Source organism: Lynx rufus, unplaced genomic scaffold (assembly GCF_022079265.1).
Source record: "Lynx rufus isolate CCGP_SWC_20201006 ecotype Redwood Valley unplaced genomic scaffold, mLynRuf1.p SCAF_4, whole genome shotgun sequence".
NCBI lineage: Eukaryota > Metazoa > Chordata > Mammalia > Carnivora > Felidae > Lynx > Lynx rufus.
This window is the reverse complement of record NW_025814856.1, coordinates 1,739,571-1,749,139: the sequence shown is the minus strand read 5'-3', so window position 1 is coordinate 1,749,139 and position 9,569 is coordinate 1,739,571.

The window sequence follows — 9,569 nt, the reverse complement described above, 5'->3', positions numbered from 1 at the left end:
GACGGGGCAGTCGGCGCCCCCGGCACATTTCGAGGTTCCGCTGGGACATCGGTCGCACCAAAAGCAGGTTGAGTGCCAGAGACCTCCAGGGCGCAGGGCTAGCCTTCCTCAGGGCACCCCATCTCCAGGAAGTTTCCCCCCCCCATTTCATAGAGGGGAAACTGAGGCCCAGAGGGGCCAGAGACTTGGGCTTTCTGAACGTCCACGGCTGCCGCCCCAGGGCCTGGCCCCAAAGCCAGCAGAGAGAGCTCTGTCTTCACACCCCACCCGGGGCGGGGCTCCCCGCGGAGGAGGGCGGGCTCTGGGGAGCAAAGGCCGGGTGCGGGTGGGTCTCAGCCTCGGAAGGTGAGATCTTGGGGTGACAGGACCAGGGCAGACACCCACACGTTCCTTGCTGCTTTGAATATATATTTAAACATTTTATTTATAGGAGCGCCTGGGTGGCCCAGTCGGTTGAGCGTCCCTCCTTGGCTCCGGTCGCGATCTCCCGGTTTGTGAGTTCAAGACCTGTTTTGGACTCTACACCGGCCGTGCAAAGCCTGCTTGGGATTCTCTCTCTCTTCCCCCCCCCCCCCGCCCCTCCCCTGCTTGTGCTCTCTCTCTCAAAAACAAATAAATATTTTTTAAACTAAAAAAATAAACATCTTTTTAAAAAGTTGCTTAATGTTATTTGTTTTTGAGAGAGACAGAGACAGAGCATGAGTGGGGGAGGGGCAGAGAGAGAGGGAGACACAGAATCCGAAGCAGCTCCAGGCTCCGAGCTGTCCGCACAGAGCCCGACGTGGGGCTCGAACTCACAACCCACTAGATCATGACCTAGGCCGAAGTGGGGCGCTTAACTGACTGAGCCACCCAGGTGCCCCCCCAAATAAATATCTTATTTACGTATTATATTTATAATATAAACGTTATATTATTATAAATATATACCCTGAGTCCCCTCTGTTCCTGTGCCCCACTCACGCCAAGGTCGAAAGGGCAAATCCGGGCACGGACACCCTCCCCAGCCTCATCCAGTCAGCTCCGGCAGAGAGGAATCCCAGGCTATGGGAAGGGCACAGAAAGGCAAAGAGGAAACTGGGGGATCAGGAGATGCTTTCTGGAAGAGGGAGCATTGCCGCCGGGGTTTTGAAGGGTGAGTAAGAGTTTGCCAAGTGAACAAGGCAGAAGATACAATCAAAAATCTCTGAGGCCCCCAAAGCTGACTTCTTGTTCTCCCCCAAAACACTAATCTGGAGAGCCCAGGCCAGAAGTGGGCCCTCGAGCATCTCCAAAGGTCCCTAAGGCAGTAAGCTTTTCCAGAAAGTCTCTCTGAGCACCTGCTGGAAACCTCAGGGCTGGAGGACAAAGCACATTTTCCCGGAGCGACACGTTTGGCCACCGGGAGGCAGCGCCCCAAACGACTGTAGGTAGAACAAGATCAAACCCCCCCCTTTTTTTTTAATCGTCGTGTGTTTGTGTTAATGAATCACAGGAGAAACCTAACCGAGCTCCCCGCTGACACGCGCACCAGGGTGCCCTCAATGGCTCCCTAGTGCCCATCCGATGCCCTTTTGCTCAAAGGCAGGGTTTTATTTTTTTTTTTTTAAGTACGCGCCACGCCCAAGGTGGGGCCTGAACCCACGACCCCGAGATCAAGTGTCAAACGCTCCACCAACCGGGCCGGGCAAATGCAGGGCTGGGAAAAAGGGCGTGGCCAGCGCGGCGCAGTTTCACAGGCCAGAGGAGCCCGCCTTAAGCCCACTAGTCCAGCCGCTCCTGCCCGCCAGATGCGTCTGAGGAAATAAAAATCTGCTTGTCATCAATCCATTTCATTCACACGTTCATGGTTTTATTCATCCGGTCGTTAAGGCGCCGCGAAACTGTTCGGGGCCAAGCACGCGAGCGGGAGCCCCCAAGAACGGACTTCCCATCTGAAATTTCAATGCCAGATTCAACCAGGAGGGGGCAGTGTGGGCACAGCGTGAAGGAGGGAGGGAAGGGAAGGGAGGGCGCTGTGGACGGTGGGGTCGCCGAAGTCCTTCTGGGACGACCCTGCTCCGCCTTTCTGAGGGCCTAGAGGGACACTGAGGCAGAGAGACGGCCTGGGCTGGGCTGAGGCCCCTCAGAGTGTGGCCGCAGGAGAGGTGGGAGCCTGGGGGGTGGGGGGTGTCACACAGGGGGCTTGGGCCCTCCCTGGTGGAGGCTGCTTTGCTGGGCTGTAGGAGGCTGAGGCCGTATCTGTGGTCGAACAGGTGTCGCTCCAACCCAAGGAGGCCCCGGAACAGCTCTGCGGCCCGGCTGGCTCTGGTTCGTTCATCTGCATTTACGGAGCCCCCACTGTGTACACGCAGGACTGACGGGACCGACCCGGGAGAGCAAGACGGCGACCGAGTCGTCACCCAACGTGAGTAAAAAGTACAACCTAGACTTCTGAGAGCGTCAGCAGGGAGACACGACAGGGGCTGGGGGCTCAGGGAGGGCTTCCCGGAGGAAGGGCACACAAAATAAGGACTACGTTTAGGAGGCGTGATGGAGGTGAGAGGCCAGAGGTGAGAGGCGTCCGAGCAGAGGAACAATTAGACCTAAAGGAGATGAGGGGGGAGCCATGGGGAGCTCTAGGTGAGGGCACAGCCTGTGCAAAGGCCCTGCGGCAGGACCTGGGCATGTTGGAGGAGCCGGGAGGCCCGTGTGGCTGGAGCGGAGTGAGCGAGGGGGAGAGAGGGCGGAGGGGAAGGCAGGGAGGGGCCGGGGCACGTCCTGCAGGGCCTTGGGGGCCTCAGTGAGGACTCGGGCTTATCCGGCTCCGTGCTGAGAACAGAGCCTGCTTGGGATTCCCTCTCCCTCTCTCTCGGCCCTTCTCCCGCTCGCTTCTCTCTCTCTCACACACACACGCACAACGTAAATAACCTTAAAAAAAGAGAAAGGAAAAAGAATGCCGAAATGAATTCAGAAATGGATGGTAAGCTGATCGACAGCCACGGGTCCGTAGCGCAGTAAAGTCTCCACTGGGCAAAACTCACTTGCATGTCTGCGGATCAGAATCATTCGCAACGCTGCCAGTTTCCCATAATTTACGGGGCCGTAAAGTGGTTCAAAGACAAAAGGAAGCGCGGACAGCGTTCGCGCACGCGCCAAAGCCCGGCACGGATCGGACATCCATGAAGTCCGCAAGCCCTGAGGAGCTACCGAATGTTCTCGAGCCACAGTTCCCGCTTATTGGCTGCACTCTTCTCCGTGGGGCTCTTTCTGGAAGGCGCCTGCTCCCTGCCGGCCTCTGTGAGCTCTACTGCTGTAGCATCCCAAGCACCTAGAACAGCGCCCGGTATGCAGTCAGTGCCTACTAGGTGAACAAATCGCTCCCGGGGAGTCACCTGAGATTCTGAAAGGAGAGAGAGCAGTTGCTGGGTATTCTGGAAGGAACATTCCGGGTGTGGCTGGCGCAGCCACTGGGCACATGAGGGTTGGCCACGTGGGGGTCTTGGGGGCCTTTAACGAGCGGTGGCCGAGGACAGCTGGCCTGGGGTACAGGTGCAGAGGCCGGGCTGACCACGGACGCTGTGAGAAAGGTGTCAGGGGTCTGGGTGCTACCCCCAGGTGGGCTCTGCTCTTCCCCGGCTTCCTTCCAGAACTCCGGCTTCCTCCCATCTGGGGGTGGGGGTGGGGATCCCTTCCGTGAGGCCCCTCCAGCTCCATTCCATCCACTGCAAGCTTCTGGAAGAGTCTACGTGCCCCTCCTCACCTTCCTTCCCTCCTCCACCACGGTGCTCTCAGGAAGGTGCCCCAGGACCCCCGTGTTGCCAAGCCCTGGGACATTCCTTATGGCTACGACTTTGCTGCCGTGTCACTTGTACATGATCCCAGAATGAAATGGTTTGCTTGTTCGGTTGAAAGCCACATTCTAGCAGGGCCTCCAGGTTTGGCCTCCCTGGTCCCCCCCTGGTTCTGCCCTGGAGCTCACAGTCTGTCCTCCCCGCAGCGGCCGCCGGGGGGCGCCTTCGAGCCCCGAGTCAGGTCCTGCCCTCCTCTGCCTACAGCCCTCCAGGGTTCCCACCTCCCTGGGGTAAAAGCCTAAATCCGCCCCTAATCCCCAGCACCCCGCACAGCCTGCCCTGTACCCGTCCCTCCCCTCCCGTCCCTTCCCCTCCTCTCTCTCTCTCCCCCTCTCCCACTCTGCTCTAGCTACAAGGGCCTCCTGGTTGTCCCTCCAACTCCAGGCCTGGTCCTGCCCCAGGACCTTTGCACGGGCTGTGCCCTCTGTCTGGAATGCTCGTTCCCCAAACTCACTTCCTTCAAGACGGCTCAAACGTCACCTTCTCAACAAGGCTGCCTCTAATCTTTCCACGCAAGGTTGTAAAATACCCCTCTGCCCGTTTTATTCCTGCCCCTGTGGCTCTTTTGCATTCCTTCCCTCTGTGAGACTGACCACTCTTTAACCCCGGATACGATTTACTTCCTTATTATCTCTCTTGTTTCTTGTCCGTCTTCTGCTACCAAAACACAAGCCCACAAGACAAGGGATTATTGTTGGTCTGGTCCCCTGCTGACTCCCCAAGGCCCGGAAGGGCACCCAGCATACAGTAGGTGCTTGATAAATGCAGGTTCACTCCCTGGGCAGCCCCTCCTCCCAGGGCCATCTCCCACGAACCTCAGCCCGTTCCAAAGGGTGTCAGGCTCCTCCCTGAGCACATACTGCTCCTCTGGCTGAAGGCCAAACAGAAACCCGAATTTGCCTCCGCGGACTTTCCCCACAACCCAGGGCCACACGGAAGCACTGAGCCCAGGAGGCAGGACGTTTACAAGATGCTTAGCCTGGAGTGTTGGTTGGGGGGGGGGCGGGCAGGGGGAGCCCCCAGTCGTCCCTCGTCTCCTTTCTGCCCTACTTTCCTGTGCAGCCCCGGGCAAGTGGCTACCCCTCTCTGAGCCCGACTTCAACTCCTGTCTAATGCGAAGGTGGATGGGACATTGCGACTCGCCTGGAATTCTGAGTTCTGACTTGGGGTGGGACGGTTTCCCCCAACCCCCGATGACTGGGAATCTATTACCCACGTTATCATTTGCTGCACTCAGCAGCCTTGGGTCGTGCTGACTCGACCTGCACCCATTTTATGGAGTGGAAGACTGAGGTTCAGATAGGCGAAGGGGCTGGAGGCTGGGTCTATCTGAGTCCACAGGTTTTCTCCCCAAACCCCAGGCGGATGGGATCTGACAGCCCAGATATATCTCCTTCCAACCCCACAGACCCCAGACTTGACATCGCTCTGCTCGGCACGAGTGTCCCCAAATTCCAGACCAGCTATATGCCCCGAGAGTCATAGGCCTGTGCCTCCCTGGCCCCAGGGGGCCCTCTCTGTCCCAGACAAAGAGACTTGAGGTGCAATCGGACACTTGGCTGGCCAGGAAGCCCTCTTTGTGCTGCCCTTTGGGGAGCAAACGACCCAGAAAAAACTGTTGCCGCCGGACCCTGTCCTCTGCAGGTTCCGGGCTTCCTTGGCCCCGGGGACCAACTGGCTCCTTGCCCACGGGAGGCTCTGGCCGCCGCCCCTGCCCCTTCCCACATCTCTCCGCTGGCAAGTTTTGCCCAGGGAAGGAATCCAGACAGGGTCCCGGGGCCCCCATCGCCGTGGTAAGGCCACCGTGGGACCCCTTCCCAGGCTCCGGCGGGTCCCGGCGGTGGGGGGTCGGGAGGGGGGGAAGGGGGCGCCACTGTCTGGAAACTTGGGAGTCTCTTCAGAAGCTCCAGGAGGCCCACACACCGACTGGGAGCCGGGCTGCCTTGCCGGCCCCCTCCCTGCCCGGGCCTCCCTTCCTCACTTTGGGGGATCAGAGACCAGCCTGGGCCTCCTCGGCCTCCCTGGCACCACCTGGGCCAACAATGACCCTTTTAAGTCGCTGGCTCTGGCGTCCGGGAAGGTTGCCAGGGACAGTAACCGCCAGCCAGATAATCCCTTAGAAACTATGTCAAACGCCCACACATGAGTGTCAGTTTCCTGCTTTCTGGGCGGCCGGGGGAGGTGATGGAGGTCCCAGGACCCTGTGGTCAGGGAGTCAGTCCGCGCGGAGCAGGGTGGGGGACTTACCCGTCCAGGAAGCCCGGTGGCCTTGGGGCAGGTGGCGGGAGCCGGGGCCTGGGTGCTCGCCCGGCATGGAGGTAGGGAGAGGACCTGAGGGCTGAGCTCTGTCCTCCCCACCTGTTTCCCCAGCTCTGTCCTCCCGCGTGGAGGAAGCACGTCTGTCCCGCGCCAGGTGGAACCAGCAGGACGAGGTGCACAACGGGAGTGAGAGCCCGGCCGCTGGTTGGGTATGTGCCTCTGTCGCAAGGTGCCCTCACGTGGGAGCAGCTGGCCTTAACCCCTGCTCACCCAGAGGCCCGGGGACGCCGGGCTCCCGCCCTGCTCACACCGCTGAACCTTGAGCCCCTGGCGTCAGCGCGGGGACTGGGACACGCGGGCAGGTCCTCGGGGAAACCCCCGCCCCCCTTCTCACTACCGTCCTTGAACCCGAGACCGCCAAGCCCTTGCACTTGCCGAGAGACGGTCCACTTCCCACCGGACAGATCTGAGCGCAAATTCCGCCTCTCGGCCCCAGGCTCACCTGCCGGGATTCTGAGGCCAGGAAGGGTCAACCGTTTCCCTGCTGGGTGGCCTTGGGCAAGTCACCGAGCCTTGTCAGTTTCCTCGCCCGAGAAGTGGGGAAAACACTAAGCACCTGCTTCCTAGGGCCGTTCCGAAGGTCGAAGAAAGGAACGCGTGCTTGTCAAGTGGGCGCCCAGTAGGCCCACACCCTCCAGCCACTACCCACCCACGGCGCGGAAGGACAAGGTTTGGGTGAGTGTAAGACACACGTGGATCTGGAAGGCTCAGCATGCGAAAAAGAACGTAAAACGCATCGCTATTTTTAATATCGATTCCGCGTTGAAATGACAATACTTCGGATGTACTGGGTTAAACGACATATATATTTTTTTATTAAAATGTTTTATTTATTTTTGAGACAGAGAGGGTGAGCACGGCAGGGGCAGAGAGAGAGACAGAGAGAGAGAGAGAGAGGAAGGGAGAGGATCAGAGGATCCCAAGCAGGCTCAGCACCGAGAGCGCAGAGCCGGATGTGGGGCTCGAAGTCACGAATCGTGAGATCATGACTGGGGGGGGGCTGACCTCGGACGCTCAACCGACTGAACCACCCAGGCGCCCCATACGGTTAAAATTCACCTTCCCTGGTCACTTTTTCCCCTTCGAACTGTGATTCCTAGAACATTTAAAACCACACTGAAAGTTTTAAATTTAAATCGGCTTGCATGATGGTCGCATGGGACCGCGCCGGGGCAGGCGCTTAATGCATCCGAACGCATTATCCGTTAAGTCCGTCTTTATCCATCCCGTTCTGTCGTCGTGGTACCAAATCTATATTGTTTCCGAAGTATTTATCAGCACCTGAAACTACCTTGTGTCTTGTGGCCGCTTATCTGCCGTTCCAGACTGTCACCTCATTGAGCTCGGGGATTTTGTGTTGCTCATTCCTGTGTCTCCGTGGCCTGGAACGGCGCCTGGTATACAGTGGGTGCTCAGTAGATAATTTGTGGCAAAAAATGAATGAACGAATGAGTGAATTGTAGGATAGACGACGCGTGGAGTCCCCATCTGCAGCACCTGGTGCTGACGGTAACAGCCACCAGGGGGCGCCAGAAACCAGGAAACCGGCCCCAGCCGGGAGCCTCCGTTTCCCAGCCTGTAAAATGGGAACCAAGGAGCAGGGATGTGAGAGGAGGGAGGAGGAGGGTCAGAAGCTGCGTCCCCGCCCCCCCCACCAGACCCTCGCCCCTCCTCCCCCTTCCCTGCCCAAGCTCTCCTGCCTCCCACAGCAACACTAGTCTGGGGGTGTTTTATTTATTATTTATTATTTTCGTGTGTTTTCAGTAATGCGCGCGCTTAACGCGCGCACTCCGAAGGGTCAAATGCTCATTTCGATTCGCTAAACTTAGCGGTACCATTGCCACCCCACGATCTCACCCTTCCCAGAGGGCCCCGCCGTCTTTCAACCGACTGACATACACTTCCGCGTGTCTAGAGAAGACCTGTTTTGCTACTTTTTGGTGTTTTCAGTTTTAGTATTGACTTCCTTCCAGGAGAGATTCAGAATCAACCTGAGAGTTGATTTTTTTTTTTTTTTTTGGTTTTAAACGATGGTAAAATGCACATAACGTAAAATGTGCCACCTTAACCGTCTCTAAGTGCACTGGCATCAGGCACGCTCACGCTGTCGTGCACCCGCCCCCACCACCCGTCTCCAGAACTTTCCATCTCCCCAGACTAAGCCTCTGTCCGCAGGAAGCACGGACTCCCCGCCCCCTGCCCCACCCCTGGCTCCCACCATCCGCTCTCTGTCTCTGTGGACGGACGGGACTCCTCTGGGGACCCCCTGTGAGTGGGGTCACGCGGGACGTGTCCTTCTGCGTCTGGCTTCTGTCACCGCACACAGGGACGTCCAGGCCCATCCATATTGTAGCAGGTGGCAGATTGCCTTCTTTTCCAAGGCTGGATAATATTCCAACGTGTGGATGGACACATCGTGTTTCTCCTTCACCTTTGATTCCCTTGAGCCTTTCGAGTCCACTACGGGTTGCTAAGCTGGGGATTCCTTTCGCCACATCCCGAATTCTGTTCTCCATCCCTTCCCTTTCTTGACTTGTGTCCTTGTTTTGATGGAGAACATTTCAGAAACATCTTTGTAACCTCCAGGTGTGACTGTGACCCGCTCCATTTTCCTGATTCCCTCTCGTCTCATTGCCAAGCACCCCACACAGTCTCCGGAGTCAGACAGGCTTGGGTGGAAACATCCTAGGTCTGTCCCTCACTAGCTGGGCGCCCAGACTCCCCCACTATCCCCCCGGCAGAAATCATTAGTCACGAATAAACCTAATAATACCAACATTTATTATCCCCCGAATCGTGACCTCAGAATTAGTAACCTCCTAGCCATGTCATTAATAAATTCACCATTAAACTTTAATGACGGAGTGAACACAATTATTCTTTTCTTTTTGTTTTAATGTTTATTTACTTTTGAGAGACACAGTGTGAGCGGGGGAGGGGCAGAGAGAGAGAGAAAGACACAGAATCTGAAGAGGCTCCAGGCTCCCAGCTGTCAGCACAGAGCCCGACCCGGGGCTTGAGCTCACAAGCTGCGATATCATGACCCGAGCCGAAGTCAGACGCCCAACGGATTGAGCCGCCCAGGCGCCTCTAGTTATTTTTAATACACTGAGGCGCAGCATGGTAATGATTCTTTGTGATTCCAAGCAAGTGGCTTCAGCTTTCTGAGCTCCCGTTTTCTTGTGCGTAAAACGGAAATGATAACGGTTCCCATCTGGTTGATCAATACTATCAAATATGTATTTTATCCTAGGTGTTCTGTTCTATGTTAGGTACTGGGAACGTATTAGCAGTAAAAAGAAACAAACAAACAAGTAAACAAGAAATAGGTCCCTAACTACGCACCGTATGCAGAGGCTTTAGCGCCCAGCCTGGCTTTTCATCATGTTGTCACTTATAACTTACTTACCATTATGTTGTACGTGATGTCATACGTTA